Source organism: Falco rusticolus, chromosome 2 (genome assembly GCF_015220075.1).
Source record: "Falco rusticolus isolate bFalRus1 chromosome 2, bFalRus1.pri, whole genome shotgun sequence".
NCBI lineage: Eukaryota > Metazoa > Chordata > Aves > Falconiformes > Falconidae > Falco > Falco rusticolus.
The window spans coordinates 29,316,431-29,344,119 of NC_051188.1; the positions used below are offsets into that span (position 1 = coordinate 29,316,431).

The 27,689-nt window shown below is 41.2% G+C and overlaps 1 protein-coding gene and 1 long non-coding RNA gene across 5 annotated transcripts in view; one reads left to right on the plus strand and one right to left on the minus strand.

Moving 5' to 3' along the window:
- Positions 1 to 26,595, plus strand: part of LOC119142881 — a 39,010-nt gene extending 12,415 nt beyond the window's left edge. The window contains exons 2-3 of one of the 2 annotated variants that reach the window (XR_005102459.1): positions 25,578 to 25,723; positions 26,199 to 26,595. This is a non-coding gene — a long non-coding RNA (uncharacterized LOC119142881). The remainder of the gene's footprint in view (positions 1 to 25,577; positions 25,724 to 26,198) is intronic. The other variant, XR_005102460.1, reaches the window with a different exon arrangement.
- Positions 1 to 27,689, minus strand: part of WDFY2 (WD repeat and FYVE domain containing 2) — a 67,041-nt gene that overhangs the window by 34,362 nt on the left and 4,990 nt on the right. Inside the window, exon 1 of one of the 3 annotated variants that reach the window (XM_037376423.1) lies at positions 12,746 to 12,896. The exons of 1 other annotated variant lie outside the window; for it this stretch is intronic. The gene's annotated coding sequence lies outside the window, so the exon portion shown is untranslated. Of the gene's footprint in view, positions 1 to 10,369; positions 10,462 to 12,745; positions 12,897 to 27,689 lie in introns of those variants that run through there. One more of the 3 variants, XM_037376422.1, reaches the window with a different exon arrangement.

The window sequence follows — 27,689 nt, forward strand, 5'->3', positions numbered from 1 at the left end:
CACCAATTGCATTAACCTTCTCTAGAAAATTTAGTTATCCAAAATAGCATTGTATTAGTGTAGCACAACAGATTTTAACCCATCACCCACCTGATTTAGTCTTTTCCACCCATGTTAGTATGCAATAGTAGATACAAGAGGGATCCAAAAAAACTATTGTTAAACATAACCCTTATTTTCCTGTAGCAAATCTATATTTTGTACATGAGAATATTAAGGAAAAAAAAACCAAGCGAGAATGTCTCATTCCAGTTCATGAAACATGTGGAAATATAGCTTGATGAGAAGACTACACGGACATTCCTTCCATTACCTCATTGTCAGGGAAAAGCAGATTTCAGCCAGTAAAAGTTTAGGACAAATTGATAATAAAATGGAATATAAATTGATCTAAGATACTACATACACAAATAGAGTCTGAACAGAGATGCCATGCAATACAATAAAGCAACTCAAATCTGTCCTCAAACTTCAAGCTAAGGGCTGCACCGCTATGTGTTCCTGAATTGCATATATCTAAAATCAGGTTTCTACTCATCCTGCCCTTCATCCGAACTCATTTTTCAACAAATAGTTTGGAGACCTGCATATCTGGGCACTACACAACCTGCATTTTAGCAATGTCTCATGTGTATAATTTGACACAGCAAGTTGCTCTGAGAACTAACATTTCACTAGGTCAACAAGTCCCACAGTTAGAAAGCTCCCACAAATTATTCAAGTGACAAAATTCAGTATTAATTACCTCCTAAGTCTAATGGCCTTTCTGCAACATCAGCAGCTCTTTCGCAGATCTGAAGCAAAATCACTGATAATTTATAAGGGATAATTCATCAGCTGGTAATAACACTACTGTATTTTTCATAGCAAGAAGGCAAAACCTTTCTGTCATTTCTCATTACAGCCAACCATAACTATTGTCAGAGCAGCACTCTGTGTGTGGACCACATCACAAGTCTGGGAAGATGTCCACAGCCACGGGGCTGTACGCCAGGTTTGGAACAGGGTCCAAAGGTTTTGGGTCCACCTTTGCTGAGAAGGTTGCCACTGTAATTCTGGAAGCAGATCAGCCACTCTGTTTCCCAAACAGGCAACTGTTTATCCTTAACAAGTGAAGTTATCATGGGAATGAATGAATGTGCACAAAAAAATAATGGGATTAATCACAGGGAGCTGAAATAATATGTAACAACTCTGAGGAGATACACCAATATCCTGTGAGAGACTCTTCTTTCTTGACCACCCCAATCTATACATTCAGCGTTACTGGTTTCAAAACTCCCAGGCTTCAACAAGATTGTCTCTTTTCTCCACTTTAAGGCTCTGCTAAATAATACCTCCAGCACAACATCTTACAGATAGTTCAGCTTGTTAAAAAAAGGACTATATACAAAAAAAGATCTTTCTAAAGCTGGAAGAAATAATAATCAATTTATTTGCAAAAATGGCAATAATTTGGATGCCTTGGGTTGTTTCTGTTGCTGTTTTTTTTAACTGTAACCACTGTGAGCTTACTAATGAATTTGATAATTAAGTCAATGTTAAGACTGTTAGATGAATGATATTGAAGCAAAAAATATTTTCTGCTGAAGCTTATAAAAAAAACCCAACCAAACAACCAACCACACACACAAAACCAAAATCCACCAAAAAACTGGTAGAAGTTCCTAGTTAAGAATGAAACTACTTCTACTAGCATAGGCCCCTTCTGTACATACATAGTATGCTCATTTCTTTACATAGTCAAATATATTCCCATTCAATGACTAATTCATGCAAAATGAGAAACAAAGCATTCCAAGAATGAAAAGACTATGAAAAGATGTTATCTAACTCTTAAGATGTGCAAAAGGGAACATAACCAGCAAGTCAGTTCATGTAACTCATTACAAAAACACTTATCTCCCCAGTAAATCATTTTAAATAAAGCAAAACAAAAGATCTTGTAGACAATTTATTTTAAAATTAAGGACAATTATTATGCATATCTTTAAAAGAAGCATTTAAAAGTTTTGTTAAGCATTATAATGGAATTCCAGTATCTATGTATAAGCTGATGTAAAAGAGTAAAAATTCTTCCTTGTATCAGAAAATGATGCCTTGTGATTTTCTTTTTTTTAAGATCACTGGATTAGATAAGGCATTTTATTGAAAGAAGAAAAACTGACCTCAGTTCATTACACTTTTCTGGTTAACTTTTTCTCAAAGTAGATTCGGGCTAAACAACAAACTGCACCAACTGAACCTGGGAGAAGCCAAACGTTCTTGGAAAAGTGTCTTTTTTTCCAGCTGCAGTTCTGCACATTCTTGTATACTTCTTAACACAATACTACCCACTAGACGTGAAACCCAGAGCTTCTGAAGCTTTTAAAGAATGCAAAGAAAAAAAACCAAGCATGAATGAAAATAAGCTTTTTAAGGATATATAGCACAATGAGTATTTGCTGGTTGCATGGTTACTGGACTTAAACACAGCACCCACCCAGGGCAGGATCCATTCTTCAACTGCTCTAGAGTGATTCAGTTGGCATCACCATGGAAATGAGTTGTCCCTTCATTTCGTTACCAGTGAATCGCCTTGGAAAGATTTTTAGAATCTGTCAAATCAATGGATACTCTTCTAGTCTTTTCATAACAGAGATGATTTATTTTTAAATGAGACAGGCTATAGAGAAATAGTTCTGCCATACAACAGGCAGGCTGTATCTTCATATATAATAAAATATATTCATATAAACCCCATATTTTAAAATAAAAATTGGTTCTCTCTGTTATGCTCAAGAGTATATGACAGCTCTGGTTGTACCAGCAGGTCTCAAACGTACTGCTGTGCTGTGCATGTATGCAGGATCTGAGCATTACTGCTCACGGAGCTGTAAACGGTAGCACATCCACCCCAGGATGGCAGCTCTGCACTTCATCCTCTATAGAAACGTATTCAATCAGTGGTACATGCCATGGTATTTTCTTTCTGATAAAGCTGTTTTGCTCATACAAATCCTAGCTTATGCATTTAGGTTGCAGTGTGCTCCATGAAAGTCTGCACCATGCTGCGGGGCTGGATGCAAGCTTCTCTACTCAAATCCCTAGTCTGGCCTGAGTAGCCATCTCACTGCAGGAAAACTCAGCATCACTTGGAGTTGTGGAGTTGAGTCTCTGTGACTGACTCATAGGCAGGGGCTCTTGACTTTTCTCCTTGGTGCCTTGCATGAAATTAAGGTAAAAGGTAAATACTGGTGTTGCATACAGGACAGGCATATTAGACATATCTAAGCACTGTCCCAAGATGCTTGCATGTTGCAATACCATGAACTCTGTTGTAGGGAGATCCAACACCATCATTACCCTGAGAAACAAGTTATCCCTATTCCACTCCACTTCTCCAGAATATCCATAAAACCATCAGTTCTGGTTGTACAGTTTGAGTGAAGAAATCAGCTATATCAGTTTCCCATAACAGATCCCTCCTCTCCTGTTTGTGAATGTTTTCCTTCCTCACTCCTGCCTTTAACATTTCTCTTTGCTGAGACGCACTTGTGTAACACACTATCGCCTTCATGCCCCAGGCATACATATCATGCAAGCTGTGTAACAGAGCAGAGGTAACCCTCAACACACACAGTCGACTACAATATTTTGTCAGTATTCTTGAGCTTCAGAAGATTGTTAAATGGAATTTTAACATACTTTTAATTATTTTTTATACCTTGGACCATATATTGTGGGTGTTTTTGAACTCCTGCCTTGCTGAGGGACCATGAGGGGTAAGCACCAAACCCAGTACAAGGTGCGAAGTTTTTTTTTTCCTATTTGTAGTGAGCATCCAATACATAAATTTCCATCTGTCACTTTCTAAAGTCATATAAGGCTCATCCAGACATCAACACCTGCCCTGTGCACATTAATGCTCCTTGCAAAAGGGAGACAGGTTATCAATGCAAATGACATTAGGGGATGTTTTTCTTTTTAACCATTTAACCATGTACTGGCAGCTGTTCTAACCACAGAACTGATTTAACACAGTTACAGAACAGTTTGCAAATCCCAAAAGGAAGAAACTAAACTATTCTGGAAAAGTCTTTAAAATGCTCATCTAGCTATTTAATTGACAGAAGAAAGGAAGAGAGATTAGGATACTACTACATCCAGGGTCAGTGCAACTTGTGAGGTTTCAAGCATACCTAATGGAGAATTAGCACATATTCTCACCATGAATATACTGAAGTCCCCTTTAGTGTTGAAACAAAAAAAATTTAAAACTCCACGACTTCCTAAATACCCAATAATAGACAACTTAGAAGTATTCAAAAGCCATGTATCTCTGGAAACTAAATATCTGCATTGAAAACAGCAAAAGCTTTATTTTCTGTCATTAATAAACATGACAATAGCAGTATTTTAAGTCCAAGTACAGCACTGAGGGTTCCACTGTCTCTAACAGAGAGACATTGTCATTAGAAGTAGGATAAGGAAAACTATTTAACAGCTGCATTAAAGATATTACAGTACTATAAACCCTCCAACTTCTCCAGGGACTTCTGTGGGCAAGAGATGTGAAGAGATTCCAGCTCCCACCAATTAATGACATGAGCTGCTACTGGGATTTTCTGAAAGAATAAAAGATCTTTCATGTTTAGTGTCAGCTCATGAACCACTGCCAGTGTACTGGAATCAGCGACGAGGAGTTTCATTTCTTTGATAAATTTGGAAAGAAAATATATGAAAGCAAAAGTCAAAACCAAAAGTGATTTCTGAGCCAGACTGTGTTTCAGGGAAAACAAAAAGAAATTGAATCGCAGAGTGGCAAAAGCTCAGGCACCAAGAAGACTTCATCTAACAGGTTCTCATCCTATATCCTCCTGAAAAACAAAACAAACCAAAAACCAACCCAACCCAAACCCCCGACACTTCTACACCACCTCCCCCCAAACCCAACCCCAAAGACCCAGGGAAGTGCATGATTGTGTCTCTCAGGCTCACCCACACTAGTCCCCACAAGATTCGTCACAAATTCTGACAAGAGGGTTCTGCATAAACCCTACGATTTTGGGGCACATGCCAGGTTCTACCTCATTTTCACTGGTCTTGATGAACGAATGTACTTTTTAAGCCAAACTATTCAAAGGCTCACTCACTGGAGCCTTTCCAAGACTATGAGACAGTGTACAGCTATATATCGCTGTAGATCTCTTCTAAGTTCTTTTATATTACAAAAGGGCAGGTTCTATTTCTGAAATGAAGCGCAAAAGCTGCTAGTTCAGGAAAGGGGGACAATGCGTGGGGAACAGATTAAGGGGTTTTGAAGAACAGGCTTTTCTTCAGAGCAGTTTTACAGAGATTCTCTCCTAGTATTGGTTACATTTGTAGATGATACAGTATATTCATTGTAACTTCGGTCTGCAACTCAAGCATTGGGCTTCCTATAAAATAAAAGCCTTTTAATCAATAATTGCACTTCATTCTGTGTGCCTCAAGCCCTGTGACAAAGCCATAGAAGCAGTAAGGTCTGACTTCAAGAGGAAGCTGGGCAACCTCCCAACAGCCAACACCTTTGATATTCTACTGCTGTACCCGAAACACTGCTACCATTGCTGTCAGTCCGGCAACCTTCATGCACAAAGCTCAGAAGCACCAGGGAAACATGATCATTGCAAGGGAGATGAACCAAGTAACGGCTGCATGCAGCCCTAGACGTGTACAGCACAGGGAGTGCACCGAAATCTATGTGGAGGCAGCTGGATCTGGCAGCAGTACCTCGGGCACCAACCGTGTAGGGGAAAGGAGTCTGATGAGTCCTTGAACGCTCAAGTGCACTGTCAGTCCCACCCTAGTGGCATTTATATGCACTTGTCAATCCAAGTGATATAAACCACCACTGCTTTGATTTTATACATGTCCGGGCTAGCAGAGAATGCTTTAGGTGAAGTTCACCACTACAGCAATCTCCATGATAATGATCTACACAGCGCTTTTATCAACCCATGACTGACAGAAGTCCAGGACATCTCATTTCTACTTCTGCCACACAACAGTGATGCCAGATGCAGAATTTACAATGCAGGCACGCACCTGATGCTGAACAAGGACCTCAGGAGCAACTCTGCAGTCTGGTGTAAAGAGGAGAGTAGGGGAGAAATGCACAAGGGGCTTCACACATGGACTTTTTTGACCATTAGCTGGTGGCAATGAATCTGCCTTCTGCTATCTTTAATGTTCTTCCTTATGAAATCTAAAGTCTTATTTGCTCTCTTTAATAATCCTCCCCTGTGAATGTCTCTTGCCCCATCCACTCTCAAGGGTCACTACTATAGTCACTTGCCATGGACCCCAGCAAGACCCTGGATCCTACAAAAATTAAAGTATATATATAATATATTTTGATCATGAATAATCTTATATTTTGACCCAACATCTCCGGAGAAAGAGGGAATGAGCTACTGAAGTGCTGTGCAAACCAAGCTCAGAGGTTAATGGTCTCACAGAGCACTTTACTAGTTACTTTCTGCTTAGGAGGAAGGTGGTGGAAAAGTCTTGGAATGAAGCTAGTGCGAAGGTCCATGCGGAAGAAACTGAAGACTTGAAGTACAGTACACTTGCCACCTATCTTCATAAAAAACATTGCACAAAACCGTATGCCAAGCAGGCAGGCAGACTGAAAGGCAGGAATTTTTTCACACAAAGCTTAGACAACAGCCTAACTCAAACCATGCTTTATATTTCCACATTTAACTCATCCCATTGTAAACTAAATGCAAATGCATATTGCATAACAAGGAAAATGTCAAAGTTTAGTAGGTTATATGCAGCTATAGAATTGCATGGGTTTGTCATTGAAAAACTGTTATAACCATCAATAGCACTTAGACCTAAGAGAAAGGGACACCACTTCATTTAACACAGTTTTGGTTTACATAGGAGGCTTTTGGGGTATTTCAGGGGAAGTGACTAGAAAACAAAGATTCACAGGAGACAATCTTGGGAGAAACCGATTTTTATGACTCAAAAAACATTGATAGCAACACGACAGTTTTACTACTCAGCTGTGAAACAGTTTCCACCCATTTTTCAGTCTTCTGGACAATGAGCAATGCAGTTCAGTGATTTTTCCAGTTACCCAAGCACATATGCCTGGAAGCAGTGTACGCTCTGCTGTTGATGCACTGAAACAAAATCAGTTTCTGACCAGTTTCCACTGCAGAAACTTCAGGCAAGTAAAGAAAGATCCAAAAAAACCTGAACGAGAAGTCACAGCCACAGAAAAATATTGTTACCTTGAGGCTACTAGTACAAGGTTCAGAGAGCTGAGTTGCCTCAGGTCTTCAGCAGCTCCACAAAAGCACCATGTGTCATATGAAGTAGTGCAGCGACTACACCATATTCCAACATAAGTGCTGTCAGGAAGCTAATATCTACAAATGGAGGCAAATGCAGAGCTGGAGTTCTCAGTGAGCACCAGCCTACAGCTTTAGAAATTATTAAACAACAAGTGTTATATCACACCAGAATTTTCTTCAAGCAAAGTTTCAAAACTAACTTCCTCATTAAAATCTGTGCATCGATCTTCCTTACAGAGCTTTGGGGTAACAAAAAGATCTTTATCTCTCCCTCTTACCCACAGCCCTTCCCCCATCTGCACCCTACAAAACTACTTCCCTTCCAGAACAGATGCTGTTTCAGTGCTTCTTGTACTGATCGATTCCCATTTGCATTCAGGAAGCATAAACACTCAACCTTTTGAAGGTAATCACATTGGATGATTTAATTATTGCAATCCAATTACTTTCACCTCCTTCCCACATTCAAACGTTTCGGGAATAGAAGTTATTAGAAAGATCCTCATTAGATTAAAGCACAGGCCTGCTATGCAATAAGTGACTCAGTTGAACCACTCTAAAAATACCTAGCAGATACATGATTTGCAAGAAAGCAACCTGCTCCCCTCTAAGTTGTCCGTGTAGCAAAGGCAAAGAACGAGAAAGCAGCAGCTCTCACCAGCCCACTTCCAGCTGCCCAGCAGGAACATCTGTCCAGCAGAACACTTCTTTTTCTTTTTCCCAAGCTGCTATGAGCTATCAATTAAATTAGTGGTCACTGTTAAGTTACACATACTTCACTGCATAAAAATGATTACACAACAGAAAAACAGTAAGCTTATGCTTTTGAATCAATGAAGTGAATGCTGGACATATGCATTTTCAATACACATACCACCAGCATGACATTTCTAAGAAATTATATTGATATATAGGTTAATTTACAGGAAAAGATTGATACTTGATCCCAAGCACTAAATTAAGCCCCTAGCTGGAATTTACAACAAATACAAGTTTTAGTATGCTGGAGTAGAAAGAACTTCCTCACTTTTACTCTTCTTTCTCATTCTGCTCCAAAATGATACCACAGCATCAGTAAGAAAACAGCACAGCACTTGGGCAGAGGAATGAATGCAGAAGGAAAAGGTTTGCAAGCAATAAAGGAATATGGAGGAAGATGAGAGATCCTGTCTCAAACAGTAATACCCTTAGGCCTCTATTTTTCATATAAATGTTTTCCTTGGTTAACTATACAGTGCAGTATCTAGTAAATTATGCCTTTACTGTGGGGGAAGGAACCTACATTTCCACATCCATAGGATGATGCTCTCTCTCAGCATTTTAATTTCTGGATGCAAGTCATCTGCATTATCCATCACAAAAGACTAAATTAAATCATTAACTACTTCACTGCTTCTTGGAGGCGATTTGATGTATTAGAGTATTTATTGCAGATACTTGAGAATCCTACTGTAAGGAAAATAGGGTCCTAGCTGTGAAAAGACAAGAGCACACACAACCTGTAAAAGTGTTATTTTCCCCTGACAGTATATTTTATCACATTCAGTCAGAAAGCACTTAACGTTTAATTCATACTACACAAAGATGTATGGGAAAACTTGTGTTTCTTGGATTTTGAGAAGAGCATCAATCATGTCCTGATGCAAATGAACGCCTTTCCAAGCAAACAGCTGTTATGTCCTAACATCCATACAGTTCCCATAAAGCTGAGACATAACAAATTGCACATTTGTGTCACTATATGAGATTTCACTTTATTAATTGTTTCTCTGTCTGGTTTTATTCTTTGAGAAAAAAAACCACAAAACCAAAAAACCCAAACTCAAGCCAAACCCCAGCCCTCATACCTGTATGGTATAGTTAAGTTCCTTAGCCAATAAATACGACAATCAGCTGGCCACATGCAGCTGCAGATGCTGAAGGCTTACTGGAACACCCACTCTAAGAACAGATAGGCTTTTGTTTTTCAAATACTGATGAACACTGTTTTTCCAGAGATGGCAAACACATCTACTTGGAATATATTAGCATGCTCTGCACCACACCAAGATGCCTCTGGAAATGATCTCCTTGAGGCATCAAGCGCCTTCTGCAGAGAAGTCCCATTTCCAGTTACTCCAGTTTACCAGTGAACTTGAACAGTGATTCACGGGTGATAAAACGTTCCCCTCAGCTTTTCTGCTCATTGTTGTTTTCCTCTCAGGGCAGCCTGACTCAGAGATATTTTCACTGTTCTTGCACAAACCCAACTCCTACCCGTTTTGCTCTGCTAGAGGAGGCAAGGGGCTCTGTTGCTCTGACCCAGAAGGGCAACTTTGGCTGGGGTGTCACAGTACTCTCTCTGGGAAGGAAAGCAGCAAGCCCAGCAGCTTTAGTGCCCGCAAAATGGGATGGAGAAAGCAGGGCAAAGCAATGCAAACCTAACACCATCCTGAAAGGTTTGTTCTTCAGCTGCAAAGGACTGCAGCCCTGAAGGGCCTTGCCAGGGTTTCTCAGATTTCTTCTTATCACACATACTGAGGAGTGCCTAGTGAGGTGCCAGCAAAGCCCAAACCTCTGACTCTGTAATTTAGAGGTGATCTGGCATTTCAAGGGCTTACAAGACAGTTTGTCACCTCTGCATTCCAGTGGGGAATTGCCTAAGGAGATGGAAATCAACACAAGTGAATAGAAACTGTCTTCAAACCTGTATTGCAAGACTGAACATCATATCCTAAACTTTAAATTTTATTATTAAAAAAAATCCACCTCAAACATACAGTGCCTCTTCACATCACCTTGTTACAGCTTTCCCATTCTTCAGCATTCAACTTCATACTGTGCTGATTTTATTTTATCATCTTTAAGGTAGCTAACTGTGAATTTCAATTAACATTGTCTTGCTCCTGTGGTACGAGATTAGAATTTTCTGTTGTCTGTACTTTTCCCACTGATTAGTTGCTATGTATACTCCTAGCATTTCTTCCTTCTTCCTCTTTAAGATAATCAATCTTTCCAATCTCTTGGGAAAGCTGTTCTTGTGCCGTTCTCCTTACCTGACTTTCAATCCCTCTAGTGAGGCAATATCCTGGTTGAACTGGCGTCTTCTGTACTAAACGCAGCAATCCAGACACAGACAAACCTGCTGAATTATAAGAGCATTATCACTCTTCTTCTCCCTGTATGTATCCTAGCAGCATTTGCTTATTTGGCAGCAGTTGTACACGATTTTTATTCACACTGGCATGATTTAGAAACTTACAAACGATGGATGGCAGGAAAATGTATATTTATCAATATTAGAGTCTCTCTGCAATACACTGCTATCCATTTATTATGTTCTGCAGTTGTTCACATCTTTCTAGACCCAATCAGCTTATCTGCTAATTTGAGGTAGACAACTGGCTCAGACTGCACTGGTAGGGGAGGGAACAGAGGATTCAGGCTCAGCTCCTAGGGGCAGTCCCAGAACCATGTCTACCTGGCAAGAGAGGTGGAAAGAAAATGATAGAGACTAATGGGCAGAAGCAGTCACATGCCAGGGAAAAACCTTGACAGTATACATCACGCTTTCTCCTTGTGAAGATAGGACAGGAAAGCTACATCTATTATATAAGTGTAGGAGGACACAAGACAACTCTTTCCTCAGGTATGGAAAAATACAACATTCAAATATGTGAAACCATGCAGTATATTACAATGCAGCTTTGTAAAGACGACTGCTACCCATCCATCAAACAAATAAAGCTTGCAGCAGCTTCAGTTCATTTACCTAGTCATTGCCTTATAGGTAATTTCTACTTCGCAATAAGGGAAAGCTTCCAGTTCATGGCAAAAGCATCAAACATTATTAAAACCTCTCTGCTGGCACCTTGTTACTAGCTTACTTTGGTGCCTTATTTTTCTTTAGAGGCTTACAAGAAGAGTCCTTTGCAATTCCTGTCCAGATGCTGTCTCAGCTTGCATTCTCCCGATCTTTACTGCTGCCATTCATAGGGGAATTACCAGTATTATTTTGAAAGAAACAGAATTCAGGTTGTGAAATAAAATCAGCTCTAAAGATCTGCTCCTCTGCTTTGCAGCCCCTCACATTTAAATCTTATTCCAAGCTAATACAAAAGGCAACATCCTGAAGTTCAAAAATATTAAGTTCTTACTAGGTCATGCTATTGGACATGGTGATCACAGTATTTATATATAGAGGTGTCAGTATTTATATTCACAAAAGTCAGGGATTCGAGACAGAGTTCTTTCAAAGCAAGGACTTTCAATGTCATTGCTGATTTAACTACTGATCAGTTGTACACGATCACTGGAAAAAGCTGATCACCTTGCCCCATCCTGAATAAAGACAAGGCTCCTTACTAGGGACCCTCCTTTCAGTAAGCTCCCACACCAGCCTGCCCAAATTCAGACAGGTGAGGATTCTTGAATTCATATAAAAGAACACTGACAGCTGACAGGTATGGAGATTACAACAGATGTGAAGTATTTATAACACTTACCACAGAGCCAGCCTACAACAGCAGCCCAGAACATGTGCAGGTATGAAGAACACATTGCCCACTATGCTACACCATCAGCGTATGCTGCAGGTGCTGTACCACCCATCCCTATCACGGTCAGGATCGTGCTATGCCTGTTAGCACTATAAATAAATCAGGCAATCCTCTTTAAAGAACAGTAAAGATCTGGAGAGTAAAGACGTAGAGAGACTAAGCTAATAACAAGAGGATGATTTCTTTTTAGGAAAGGGTAACTTGGTGTGAACCCAGACAACTACTTATCACCAAGCTTTGAGTCAAGTAATATTTTCACAGTGGCCTGAAGTTACCTGCAGAGGAGTTGCACGCACATGAACACAGCTTATACACCACTTCATGTGGTGTACTTCCACATACTTTGTGTACTTTCATGATGTTGCCTTCCAACAGGATACTATTAATTAGCATAAGAATGGACAGTGCAAACAAAGGTGTCTGAAATAATGACTTTGGGCTGTTTGAGGACCAATGGAAGCAGCGGATGACAGCAGATTGAAGCAGACTAGATCTATCACTGACCTTGGCAGAGGACACCAGATTTTAAATGGTTATACAAGGTAGAATACAGCTAGAGACCACCCATTGGGCAAGTAAATCCTTGTGCTATTAGTTAAAGCGTAAAATCAGCTCACAGCATCTGCCAGGGAAAAAGATGAGTTAAGATGGGGTAAAAGTAGTAAATAAGGGAAGGGTCCTCTTTAATCCTGCTGCCTTGCAGGCTCAGCACTGTCTGAAAAGTTAAATCAGGTTTGTAATTCTGGCTCAGCTATTCACAGGTCAGACAGGATTGCTTCTTACACAGAGGGCAGGGAGTGGAGGAACAGCTTTCCTTGCAGACAGTTAAGCTACTATGCAAAAAGTATATGCTGAGACGATACATCCAGTTACCTCAAGCCATGAGATATGCTTCCCACAAACTAAACCCCACTTTTTTGGTTTCAAAATCCATGCATGTGCTGCTGTGTCAAGCAGTTCCTCCTCCCACTCTCCTGTTCTGGTATCTTGAGACATGCTGAAAACATCCAGGTGGCATGACCTGGCAGTCCAGTAAGTCTCTTCCACATGTCAGATTATCTAATACAAGTGAATTGTGTCTTCTTATCAAACACACAGAGTAAGCTTTGGAGGGATATGTGCAATTTGTAAAGAAATGTAAATCATTAACAATCTGCAGCAAGTTAAGCAGTTTACTTAAGCAAACATGTCCCAAGTACTGAGCATCCTGAGGAAGGCAGTGCACATGGAGGGCAGTATTTTAATAATTTACTCAGAGGCCAGTGGCAGGTAACAATTTTTATAATAGATTTTTATTTCAGTTGGAGGGGAGGATGGAGAAGAGATTAGACAGAGCTGCCCTATCCTGTGAACAGGATCTGGCCCCTAAAACAGATCAGCTGGACAGATTGCCCTAAATAATAAACAGGAACAGCAAATTCACAAGGAAGACCTGACACAGTTACAACCTTGAATACAGCAGTGAACAAATGGGTTGCTTTGAAAACACACACGAATTTTTATCATCTGCACTGCACCGTAGAAATAAATGCAAACTAGCAAGTGTTCTTAGAAATGCAACAATCAGATAATTTCACAAATGCATCTTTTTCCTGCTGACACTGCACCTTTAAAATTCTTGCTTCACTCACACAAGTCTGAAAGATCAAGGTTTATCTTTGCTTCTCCCACTCGCCTTTTTTTTTTTTTTTTTTTGGCCAGAGGACCGAATGGTTTTGTTTAATCAGTTTTTGAAAGGAAAGTATTTCTGTAGAAGGAAACAAAAGTTCATGGTGTGGCAGCTACATGCTAATTAGAAGCCACGGAATGCCCAGGATCTACATCCTAGCTTTCCCAGTGATCAAGTAACCCCTACTTAAGACACAGGGACCAAAGACAACAGTTCCAAATCATGCACTTAAAATCTTAAATACACTTTTCTGTACTCTCATCAGTTCTCCCAGTCATCCCACACTGTCTGCTCTGCTGGCACCCTTCATTTTTATGCACATTTCAACCATGCTATTTCTCTCCCCAGAGTTTTGGCTCCAGCAAGAGCTGACAGTGATTTACAAGTCCTGCTAGACTTGGCCTTTTAAAAATACCATCAAGAACATAAGCTTCAGATGTGTATGTATCTGTAAGAAAGGTAAAGGTATTCCCTCCGCATCCCAGTCCTCTTGTATGTGGAGACATCCATTAACCAGTAGGTACCAGACTACCAAGGTCACTTCTCCTTGACAGTAGCAAGCCTTCAGCATTTGTGCACCCCGAAGCAACTGCAGAGGTAGTCCACATACCTGCTCAAGCAGCTGTTGTCCCCTTCCTCACCAAGTCACTTGTGGCTTTGGAGCAATAAGGCAAAGGCAAATATTGCCATTCCATCCACCTCACTGCAAAGGAAAGAATCTCTTCCCATTTCTCTACTGCACGTAGCATCCCAGCCCACTCCCCATTGCCTGAGAGGTATCACACATTCACCATTTCTCTATTATTCAAAACAAGTGAATGCATTTAAATAATACTTAAACAGGTTAAAAAAAAAATATCCAGTAATAAACTGGGAATTACTATGGACTGCTACTGGAACACAGAAGGATACAGCAGCTACTTAACGTTTTCAGAAGGCAACATCTGGCAGACAAAAACAGCTAAACACACCAAACACCTTTCACGTCACCAACACACAAGGTGCTTTTAACCAGATCTCCGGTGCCAGTGTTTTTCCCAATCCAAGCTGCCCCATTTCACTTTCAACTCAGATGACTGCTGGATATTGGTATTTAACTGCATTCAGCATTAGCAAGGATGTGCAGCTGCTCTGAGTTCAAGCACGAAGGAGACAGCCTGCCTTTTTTGAATTCCAAATTGATAAGAGGAGGTCACTGAAATAATTAATAAACAGGAAGGTGAGGAAAGGAGAGAGTCAGTTGAGAGGAGCTGTGAGAGATAAAACATGAATGGGAAGAATAAGCAGCAGGGAACAGGTTATAATGTACAACCAACACCAAGCCTGCAGTAAGGATGGCAGCAAGCATCTGGTTCAGTAACAGCCAGACAAGAAAACTGAAACAGCGTTGTGTTTTGGTAATAACAGATCTATCCAACCGGAGGCAACAGGCTGAAGACAAGCCTTTCAAACCTCAAGACCCTTCCTGCACCCCAGTTCCTCTCGTATCAAAGCAGCTTTGTGCATGAGGTTACCAAAAGGAAGGGAGAAGTCCAGCTCCACATTTTGCATTTATGAAGCAGCCTGCTGGTGACAGACACGGTAATGCAAACTCTTCCAGCTGCACTCAACAGCTAAGCATTTCCCTGCATGCAGCCTCCAAATATGTAACGCGGAAAGTATTTCCCACATTAAGGCTTCTCCAGACAGTGCATTTGCATTTGTCTCAGTACCTCACAGATACAAAGTTCTTGCTCTGCCACTTAGGACACTAAATCCACTAGGCTGTATCAGTTTTCTCTCTTAAGAGACACCAGATTTTTTTTGTTTTGTTTGTTTTTTTGGCATTTAAGACAAACAGATGTTCATTATCTATCATTGCAAACTAAGCATAGAGGAAAACAATAGTTTGAAAAAGGAAGTCATGACCAACACAGACTATCTGAATTCAATTTCAAGTGGTCTTTTCCCAACTACATAATCCTAAATTCCTACTCTCATTTTTTTTCCCCCTACTTGAGTCAAGTTACTACCGGGTCTCAAGAATAAAACATCTTTTCTGTTCAAAGCAGCTTAGCTTTTGACTAAACACACAGAATCAAACTTGGTCCTGTTCAGGAAATATTTACAAAATATGAATATTAGTCAAAAATAAAAGCTATGTGTTTGAGATGCTTCTAAATCAATCCTGGACAGGTAGACAAAGCAGCACCACGACCCAGCTCCAAAGGAGAACTTAAGGACAGTGACACCAAATGCCAGTAGATCTAAGGTAAGCGCACAGGTCTGGAAGTACTGCTCCCATTAACAAGGCAGGTGCTGAAAAATGGGACTCTCATTAAACATGGCAATTCAAGCCAATCAACACAAAATGCCCAAAAGATGTGTGAAATCCTGTACCTGCCTCAGTCCCTGACAGTCTCCTGCAATCCTATCATGGACTATGGAAGCGCCTGCATCCCAAACTCTTGTTTCATGACACCCGTTTTTACCCCATAACAGCTTAGCTGCAAAAGGACTCAACTAGGAGGACAAGGCAAGCTACATGAACTCCTCAGCATGTGGGGACAGACCCCACCCTCCCCAGAAACTCATCTGAAACATTAGTCTGGTGGGAAGAAGATAGCATCAACTGTTTGTTTAATTAAGTCCCCTGGTAGGATGGACATTAGCCTGGCCATTTTCTCCCCATGAGATTCAGAAGCCACCTGTACCTGCTAAGTTCTTACAACAGCAACTCACCACTATACAAACTTACCAAAGATGTAACAGTTAAGTTTTTACAGAGCATCAAGCCTGGATACACACCAGTTGAACAAGAACTAAACTTCTCTGCAAGGCAGGATGATAATCACACATTCTTCCCAGTCTTTCCCTCTACAAATGAGCTGTCCATTTCAACTTTCAGCTTCAGCAGCTGACATATTTCCCCCCAATTGCCTAATTTTTTCAGATAATACATAACCATAACACATTGCCAAATGTGACACTGGCAACACCAGTGTCACTCCAATCTGTGATTTCCAGAAACAATATCAATTCAGTTACGTAGGAGGAAGGAGAGCCAAGTTAGACATCTTGTTCTGTTTGTTTTTAATGTTACTTCTGCATAATTGATAGCTATTCATAATTTAATTTTATTTGATTCCAAATCTGCTTCTTTCTTAGTGTCTGGTTAAAATTGGTTTTTTCCACAAGTTTTTATGCAATGGAGGCCAAGAAAAATTTCTGTTGGTTTCCAGAGTAAGAAAATGCAATCTCGTGGTACAGCAAAAGCAGCAGATTTTATAGAAAAATACTAAAGACTGCTTTAAAACCCTTATGTTCTGGGTATTCAAGGGTCATACAATTCTAAGGAAATTTTGTTGCTTTCTTGATCCTCTGATCTTGGACTTTAAAAAGGCAATCATAATCTTATAAACATCTGGGCTAAAAGCTGAGCTAAAATAATCTGACACAATTTCCTCAGTATTGGAACTGTACCAGAGAACAATTTCAGACCAACCAACCTGAGAACAGTTAAAGTGGTATTCAAAACTAAACAAGAAGCTTCCATAGTAAAGGGAATAAACAAAAAAAAGGCTCCTACAACAAGATACTCCACACAAGAAACCCAAACTCGAATATATCTAAATTCCCTCACAATCCAGGAGGGAACAATAATGTGCCATGAAAGATGAGGAAAGCCCAACACTACTTGCCACAGGAAAGCCTGGCTCCAAGACACGAAACCCAGCTTCGCAGCTTGGGCCAGGCTCAGGAGCAACAGGAGAATGCAACTGCCACGGGGCAGCACCATGTCAAAGAGTGTCCAAAGAATGATGCTACATCCAGCATGTTATTTTCTGACTCTACTGCTGCCCCATCGCAATTCCTGTGGCAGTGACAGCTAAGGGACACCCGTCATCCTCCTGCCTACCACTGCAGCTGTAGATGCACTCCTCCAGTAATGCAAGTATCAGCTGCAGTTCTGAAGCACTCCTCTGATGCTGCTCACAATGAGGTCATCAGCAAAACTTTGAAAAGACACTAGAGCAAGATGAAACCAACCATGATAATTTTAGTGTTTGTTCATATATTAAAGCGAAAGTGAATTCCTACTTCTTCCCAACAGGAGGCACATCAGCTAGTAAAGAGGACGGGAGAAGGGGGGGTGGGGGGAGAAGACTGAAATAAATAGTGTGAATCCTCATCCATATACCCAAATGGGAACAGTTTGTACAAAAATAAGCTATGTAAGACTACAGAAGAGAGACTTTCTCTCCACAAGCCTTTGCCCCAATGACATGTGTAACTTCTATTACATTATCAGTGGCAGGCAAACTGGACAAGGCAGAAAGATCTACGCAATAGTTACAGAACAAACATCTCTAATTGTACAGTGCTTTCTATTGCAAATGTGCTTTGAAGATTAATTTTTGTACCTGAAGTTTCCTGTGCTTTTCTCAGGTAGAGAAGTTCACAAGCTACTGAAGTAGCACGCTTCCTCTTCTTGGTTCCTTTGTGGCATCACCAACTTTACTAGGAAATGAAAGTTTCTTATCTTCTGTCCACCTTGAAGTTTTCATACAACCTACATATTATGTTAGAGTTTTCTGTAGTTATTTGACAGCAACACCAAAGATCTTATGGAAGCCTTGGTTACAAGAAAAGATGTATGGGTGGAAAACAATGCTTGCAGTAAGGTCTGTGGTAACTGTGTGCCTAACTTATTTCAAGTATTTTAGGGCCTGAAAGGAGCAGAAATGTCATTTTTACAACCAAAGGTCTTTTCAAAGATTAAAAGCTTAAAGCCTCTCTGTATAGGGTCTCTGGACTTCCTGATCTTCTCCAAGCTTTGCTCTACATTTGGATCATCCCGATGAAGAATTCCCTCTTCAGCACATAACACCCAATTGTATACATGCTTCAAAGGGGTAGTGTTTAGTAGCTTATATTTCAAAACTGATCATTACTACAGCTTAGCACTGTTCTATGACTTCAAAAATACAGGACCAAAGCTTTGACTTGACCTGAAAAGTGGAGGTACTGTCATGCTTCTCAGAACCGAAGCCTGGGCTCTTCTACTGGCAGCCCACAGAGCTGTACCAGTGTGGCTGCAATGACACCAAGTCCGCTGTAAGGGGATGCCACCCCAGGATGGAGGCATGTAAAGAAGCATTCAAGTCCTGTCTCCCAAACCTACAGGACATAATGAAGCAATACTCTGCTCAAATCAGTCAAAGATACTTCCCTGGGTGTCAGAAGCAAAGGCTCATGGAGACAAACGGTCTTGACGACTGTTGAGGCATGTGAGATGTACTCACACAGGTTACAGGTCCAGTGTTTGGGCCTCTGGTGGTGCAGCAAGTGAACACAGGGGTCTGACTGGAGGACTTGGCCACAGAGGCCATAAGTGCCACCTCAGTGCTCCAGCTGGGTTCCAGCCCTGGCTGCAGCCTGGGTTGCTAGCCAATGTCGCACACAGGAATTTGGCAGCATGCACACTTCTGCTCAGTGTTGCAGCCCCAGGAGACCTGTCCTCCCCCAGACATCTGGTTGAAGTTAGTCTTAAGAATCTCAAACTATTTTTGGTCTCAAATTCAGGCTTTTAAAACCTGTTGTTACAGATCTTAAACCAGTAGAAATGTTTACAGGCAGACCAGTTTTAAGGGATGTGTCTTGTTTAAACCAGCAGCTTAGTTTGTTGTCTATTTGGTGAGGTTTTTCAAAAATCACAGAACCAATTTTCCCGTAGGCAATCTGCCACCCCACCAGCAGGGACAGCCATATGATCTGGGTGCCCAGGAGATGTGAAACACACCAAGATTAGTAAATGACATGAGCCTGGGGCCAGTATCTGGCAGCAAGGCCACGTGTCATAGGAACCAGCAGCTGCATCCAGGCTGTGTACTGGGAACGGTCCCTGGTCCAAGTGACTCCCAAACTGTGTCTGGGGACTGTTTGATGCTGTGTGAATTGGCTCATGGCAAGAACAATGCCTGGTACAAACACACATACAGTACAGCCAGCCAGGTCTCTGTGCTTGAAAACATACCCTCATGCTATTTAATTTGTTAGAAATACAGTCATTATAGCAACTGGCCCTGGGCTCAGCTGCCAGTTTCTCTCAGCTGGTTCATGCAGTCATAGAAAAGAGGAAACAATATTGATCCCAGTGAAGTCTGCCTTACATACACCACCCTCTGCAATACTGAGCTTCTTTAGAAGAAATGGAAAATCAGAACAGCAATGGGTTTGCTGTCTGCTCACAAGAGCTCCCCTTTCTTGCTACATTGTAAACTGCCGTAATATCTCAAGGTGGTCAATATTTTCCCACTTTCTCTCCTTCATCTTTATTAGTCTGAGGCCAGTGTAAAGGCATTGGCCCATAACTGACTAAACAGCAATTTCTGGCTTAGAGTCATCACACACAGCAATAAAGGGAAATCAAGCTCAAAACAAAAAGATGACCATTGCCAGGATAATGCTTCAGACTATCACAATGGCTGGCTTGCAAATTAGGAGCCTGCCTGCAAAACACAGGCAGTATCCTTTATTTCTGGAAAAATACCATTGGGCCTGGTGTGTCAATACATGCACACACACCACTTTTTGAAACCACCATCTGCACTTTTTAATCCACATGCAAAACGCTCAAACACAGATCACTAAGCAATTACCCATGTCATTTGCTTTTTCCGCATCCAAAATTTTTCAAAATGGTTATCAACTTCTCCCATACCACTTTGTATACAAAACACTTGCCTACATAGTGAACAGTCCAGGTTTTGTGATGAAGAGCTGAATACCAATTACACCTGTTTCTAGAAGAATCTGGCTCCAATCCATGTAAAAATGTCTGTTCATGTCAAAAAGTGCACATGCACACAAGCTCAGTTTTAGAGCAAAGGAAAAAAGTACAGGAGACACCGACCGAAGCAGACCAAGCTGTTTGTTAGGTTTACCCAGGCTTCCTGGTGGTGACCTCAACATTTTCAGTCCTTGGGCCATTTATTCGGACCTGTTGACACCTTGCAAAAAGCAGACAACAATGTTAATTCCTGATTCCTCAAAAAAGTTTTTAAGTTAGCATGTTTTTAGGAGGATAAATATAAGCTGTGACCAAACAGATGCTATGGATGACACTAGTTGGGGATGGAGACTTCTTCACTTGGTTTCTTGTCAATGAAAATTTATTAAGGAAATCCTCACCAACCTTATCTCTTACCTACCAAAGAACTTACTGGGGAGGAGAGAAAGAAGGAGTAAAGGGACCCTAAATCACAGAGAAGCTTTTAGAATTGAGATAAAGTTCATGCATATTCAGGTACTACAGCATGCAAATTTTTTTAACACAATCAGTACATTCATAACTCCCTTTCCCTGCTACCTTCCTCTAGTATCTAATATGGGTTAGCCACAGTACCTGAGGAAAAGTTAACTGCTAGAAACTTAATGACCATGACCACCAGCATTTATAGCATTTCTTGTTTAACAAAAATCCCTACCTTTGCTTTTAGTCTTCTGCTCCAAAACCACCACTTTGGAACTGAATTAGTGGTACAAGCTACTGTAGGATTTCCTACCTTCCCACTGGTCATGTGCTCCAAACCATACTAGCAGCCATAAAGAGCACACAAAAGGGAAGGTGAGATTTCAAACAACAGAGGTCCCAAACATCCTCCAGAGCAAAGTCCACAGCTGTGCAGCCCACAGAAACCCTGCCTGCAGCAAGGCTGAGAGCATGTCTCTACAACAGCCTGTCACACTCAATAGGGCTCCTCATCTGCCAGTACTTTGCAGCCCAGGCTGCCATGGGACTCCAAGCACCACAGCAAGCTTTCCAGAATTTTATGTGCTTTTGCTTTTAGGCTACAAAAAAAAACCTAGCAACAACAGGTATCAGAATGTGAACCTGGAAATTCAGTGTTTGTATGGCTCTGAGCTGATGTCCCTGCTGGATGTCCAGCAAGATCATTTACCAGTTCATATTTTGAAAGCACAATGATGGATTCCTCTATTCCCATTCATTTACTGGCAGTTGCAGAGGTTAGCAAGAAGAGTTTTGATTACGAAGTCTGATTCATTTCCTGAAGGGAGAAGACTGCACTCCTCTTCAGAAATGGAGTAGTGCCTATATGTTGTATGACCAGCCCCAGCTACATTACGCAGTGTCAAGCACAGTGGTCTACCACCCATTGCAGCCGATACACTTAAGCTAGCTGCTTCCCCTGCCTGAAGAAATCCAGCATACATCCACTCTTAGCCAGCAATGGCAGCTATTGTAGTCTCAGGAACTTCTATTACTCTTGACATCAGATGCAATACAACGTAGAAAACATGAGGTAATATTAGACAGGCTTTTGCTTGTCAAACAGCACTAAAAGCCTCTGCTGCCAAAGCAGCACACAAAACAGTCGAGGTAAGGCTCTGGTAGACCTGACAGGCACTTTTGGAACTTAATTACAGTTATTCTGACTGAATGGGACATAAAAAAGGGCTCAGCAGAAGACAATAAAATGCATCATTTCACTGCAGCAAGAAGTATCAACTTCTTAATTGCAGTAATTGAATAACTTTAGTCCAGGCCTAGGGTACAAAAAGACCAAAGGTGTTGATTTTGACTTGGCAGGTACGTTACCTTCTCACTTTCCTCCCTCATCACAATAAGTGTTGAGCCAGCTTGCATCTTCTCTTCCCCATGTTAGTACTACTGCACTGCCCTACTTTAATCTCTGTTTTTTATCAGTGTCTGCTCCTGTCTGTGTGTGTAAACTGTTACCATGGCATATTAAAAGCATAGAGATCATTCATGTCTAGAAGGCAAATGCAGGGCTTTTCAGCGAAAGCCCTTTCATCTGCTCTCAAGCTTCTGGCTGGCAGAAAGCAGGCTACACGAAGGCTGCTGCCTCACGAGTTTGAGGCAATGGGACCAACAGGACAAGAGCAGGCACAAGAGCTGTGTGCCTGACATTGGAGAACAGCACAGGCATGAGCTTTGCTATTGGACTTCCAGTAACTACCCAAGTGCAATCAGCCTTTGACAACAGCTTATTGCTGGTGGAGTTGCCGAAATGGCCAGTGACAAAGGCATGATTCATAAGTCCAGCCAAGACACCATGTAGAGGATCTGCCCTGGCACCAGAACACTGCAGCTGCCTTAGGTCATCCCTGCATGCAGTGGGACCTAGGCTGGACCACAGGCTATGTCCTTACCATCAAAGCAGAAAGCATCTCCTTGGAAATCTACATTCATTCTATCCCATGCACATGGTGCTGCAAAACTGGAGGCCTTCACAATGCCAATTTGAACCACTCCTTGGATGACTCCATAGCCCACAGCTGCTCTAGCAAAACACAGAGCTCAGAGGGGGAACAGAATTTCTCAGGATTGAACAGGAGTAGAGTAGGGGAACGAGAAGATACAGCTTAATAACACTGAGGATCAAGAAGAAAATATGTAAAGGATAAATCGGCACATAAGCCAAATGAGTGCAAGCTAGTTACAAATAAAATGCAAGCCATTGTTTCCAGTTCCACAGCACAGACACCTGAAGTGTCCAACAAACATAAAGGAAGCAAAATAATGAGGACCTGTCTCTTAAAAGTGATTACATTACATGGTTTTCTGAGATAAGGGACAATTGTATTAAATGAAAAGGCAAACCCTTCTGGATCTTTGTGTAATAAACTGGCCTAGAAACATGCATATAAACAAATACCTTGGAGAATAGGGTTCAACACTTGACCTTGCAGTTGTCAGCTGACATCTGCAAGGAAAGAAACCCCAGTGTAGATGTTCTCAGAGAAGCATCCAAATCTGAGGAGACATCTATAAGATAAGCTTTGCTGTACTGCTTCAGAAAGGCTAAACAGCAACAAGAAGGAAAGCATCAGAACAGACTAATTTTCAGTGCTCTCCTGCTTCATCTTATCTTGCATCACAGTAAACCTACTGAATTTCCTCTTTCAGTCACTGTCTGTTTTTTATTCCAAGCCACAGATAAGCTAAATAGTGTGGAAGTCATATAGGTACCAACAGGCTCTATCTAAATCTTGAAACGATTGTACCAGGAGGAGAAGTACCACTGCTCTAAATCAACACTATAACTCTCTCTCATGTCCCTTCTTCTACCATACCTTAGCTTGCATAAACGCAATTTTTTGCTGTACCGTATTACCTTTTAAACTAAAGTAAAAGCTTTAGTACCAACTCATTATTAGACTTACAGCAACTTCTAAAAAAAGCAAACCTGTTTACTTTAAGACCCTAAATTACTCCACAAGGTAGATGCAGCACTTGCTTAAGAATACAATTAAGCCTTTATTTGCTATTATAAGTGAATTTGAATCTGAGGGTAAATTTATCAAATTTGCATTCACTGCTGGAGGTGCAAAATCTCATTATCTGTCATGTTGTAAACATAGTCAAGGATCTTCTCTCCATATCTGTTCAAAACAGGGCACTATATTTGCTCTATCACCTGAATCCAGATAATTCTAATCAAGATAATTCAATCTGGTGGCAAAATAAGCCAATTCACATTAGGACAGCCTTTTCCCAGATTTGTCTCCATGGGACTCAACTCCTAAGGAAACCGTGATTACAGACTTGTAAAGGTCAAAAGCATTGCCTTCTGGGGCTGATCAATCGCTACCATTATTTCAAAAACCTGCTAAGAACATCGATCTTTTACCTCACACTAAGAGGGAATGGTACAGGATGTGAAGAATAAAAGACAACATTAGATCAAACTTCTTGGTAAACTTGGCAGCAGAACAGCAGTGCTTTTCTACCCAGAACTGTGCTTTGGCATCGCCTTTGATTCAGTGCTCAAAACCTTAAGAGTTCCTTGAAAAATCTTAAATTAAGTGGTGAATGCACGTGGTACGATAAGCAAAGCCCATATGCTCAAAGTCTGGCCAAGGTTAGTTACACAATGCTTTTTCCTGCAGCCTGGATAAGAGAAAAATTAAAACACCACTTTTTTTTAACCCAGCCTTCACAACTGTTCTCCCACTCATGAGGATGAAGGCTGCATTTTGTCCATCTAAAATTTCAGCACAGTCTAATTTGCAAAATATATGACCTGCTTTCTGATAGCCAAATATCATTTTGACCATTATTTATGTGCAGTTTCAAGCCATCAGGCACACAGACTGTGACATATAAAGAACCCCGAGAGATGCATATGGGTTTGTGATTATGTAGAGCTCCTTCCCTGGAGGGCTGCCTGGTAAACTTGTCCTCTCCTGCTTCTCCTTTTATGAAATTGTCCTCTTCCTTCTCCGGGCTTGCTCCAGCCACTCACCCAACCTGCTTGCTGGGGTACTTGCTGTTCCTGTGCGGATGTTTGTTTTAAAGTTTTCCCATTTACTTCATTTCATACTTCACCTCATGAAAGCATAAAGAAGGAAGTTTTTATTTTCTCTTTCCTAACATGACCCATGCAGGACAAGGCTCTGCTGAACAGGATGTGTCCTGCTGTGTGTGGCTATTCTCAGCACCCCATGGCCATGGCTCCCATCCCCTCCCATGGTGCCCTATCGCAGCCTGCCACATCCTGCAGAGCCACGGCTGCATCCATCACTTCCTCACACCATATGCAGAAGGAAAACCACTATGGTTTTTCTTGCTCTTGTCTTTGCAACAGACTATGCTAAGGACTACTGTAATGCCCATCAAATCCCTGGGCAAATACGGGCAGATACTGGCAGAGTTCAACATAAAACCACTTGTATTTGACAGGTGAATGACAAAAGCACCATATTCAAGGCAATTAAACATGGCTTCTGAGTTGCTTTTATTCAAATGGTCTTCCAACATCTGAGAGGTTATGGGACACAGAACACAAGTGATGCACAGAAGATACTTGTGCAAAAGCCAGTTGTTCTCCTTAGGGCATTGTGCATCATTTACAAAGCTTTTAGAGCTGAGCACAGGAGCACACACGTGTCTGCATTACAGCCTGCTATTGTCTCCTTCTCCCTTGTTCTTTGAACTGCCAACTGTATTCTGACCTCTTAAGACTGTTACAAACAACATTCTACAAAACTTGTGCTACTTTTGAGCAGTGCTCTTTCCTGTGTTATCACACAGCTGAAAGATCTTACTGGGAAACCTGTGCACAGATCACCGTCAGCAGATGCCATGCAGGAACCAGTGCAGCTGAAGAGAGGGAAAGAAAAAAAGTTTGCCTCAGCAATCAAAATCCTATAAGGTAGGTGGAATCACCATTTCTGGAGGTGTTAAAAAAAACATATAGATGCAGTGCTTAGAGACATGGTTTCATGATGGATCTGGCAGTCCTGGGTTAACGTTTGGACCTGATGATCTCAAAAGTCTTTTCAAATCTAAATGATTCTATGATTCTACGCTGTTAGAGACCTTCAGTCCGCTAAGGGACCTTCAGTGAAAGGCCAGCCTTACTGAGCCTGCCTGGTAGCTTCAAAATTGTTGCAACCCCTTTCTTTTAAATGAAACTGAATCAGTTTTGACATATACATTAAATAAATAAAATAATTTAGTTACATTAAGTTGTATTGCAGCTTTTTAATGCTGCAGCATTACTGCTGCTTCTAGCCATCTTCAACTTGAGGAGAAAAACCAGCAAGTTTCCCACAACAGCACGTTTTCAGTTATATGCCTGCTTTGCACTGCACATACTCCATAATAGGCATTTGCTTTTCTTCCAGGGGCTGCAGGGCACACACAGAGGTGTCATTGTGCAGTCCCCTCTCAGCAAGGAGCTTGTTCAGCTCCAGAACTGGAGAGACTGCAGAGGAAGGTCACCAAGCCTGACAGACATGAGACACGCTGATAAGAGATCCAGTCTCTGTGTAAACAGATGCCAGTGAAATTAAGACAGGGTCAGGGAAGACAAGAAGAAAAACAAGAACTGGTTAATATGGGAGACAGATGCACCACCCCAAAACTTGCTGCAACTCAAGAGCATTGTTCAGCAGCTGGCAGAGAGGCTACCATAAGGCAAATGGAAGGTGTATTACATAGCTCTTCTTATTCCAAATAAAGCTTGTAAGATAAGATACATGCATCTACACCTTTTATATAAAGAATGATCTCTAAAACAGAGAGGTGAGTAAAAAACACTGCATTTCTGACTAAATGCTTAAGTGCCTCATGTTCCACTCTATTTTGATGCCTGCAGCAGTAACTGCACTGCTGAAACTGGGTCTGCACAAGTCACGGTCCAAGCCACGTCATACCACATTATTGCAGCTGCCACATTGCAGTTAAGACATGAACTTAATACAACTGCAGGAGTTGCATCAATCTGTGCACTGACCTACATGAGCTAGCAGTTGCAGGATAGCTCGAATCAGAAAGACAAGACTAAATGCTTGTGCTTTAAACCTTTACCTGACATTAAGTACTCAGGGGAGAGCATCTTAAGGGAAGGGATATACAAGCTCTGGCAAACTTCAAGTCACCTCCTGGTGGCAAAGCACCACAGAAGGCTAAAAAAAAATAATACATTGCAAGGTCTCCCACAAGTTAACCAACCCCAACAAACACTCAGCAAAATGTTTTTAAGTGCTAGTCCCAGAATTTTGGCATCTCAACAGGATACATGTTAGTCAAATCAGGAACAGTTACTTTTCAACATTTGCAACAGTTTCTTATTCCAAGAGCTTTGGACCTCCTGTCTGTCCTTAAACCTCTTGCCAGCATCCACTTCTTTCACTTGAACAGCCAGCACTAACCTCCACCCTGAGCTTTATTCCAAACATAGTCATCCAGTTGCAACACATCCAATTAGTTTAAAAAAATTCAGAGCAAACAAGTTGTATCTACAGCACTATGTCTCTTACGAACCTTTGCGCTGTTAAAATTGTTGAAAGGAAATGAAGAAACTCTTATCAGTGACTGATGTTTTTACCAGAATTTAAAGAACTTCCAGGCAGGAATAAGTCTTTGTACACCTGTGAAGCGCATCCACACCTGACTGCTTAAACTACTGCTCACGCTGCAATAACCTGGGTGTGAAACCTACAGGTTTAGAATTATATATATAAATGGATAGCATCAAAATCTGTTCTCAAACCACCTGCATTTCTGCTGCAAACCAACAGCCACACACAAGGCAGAGTGGCCGTCAGCAACATATCCCTGTGCTTAGATGAGAACTGCAGACCTGGATTGCAACCATACTGCTGGGCAAATCA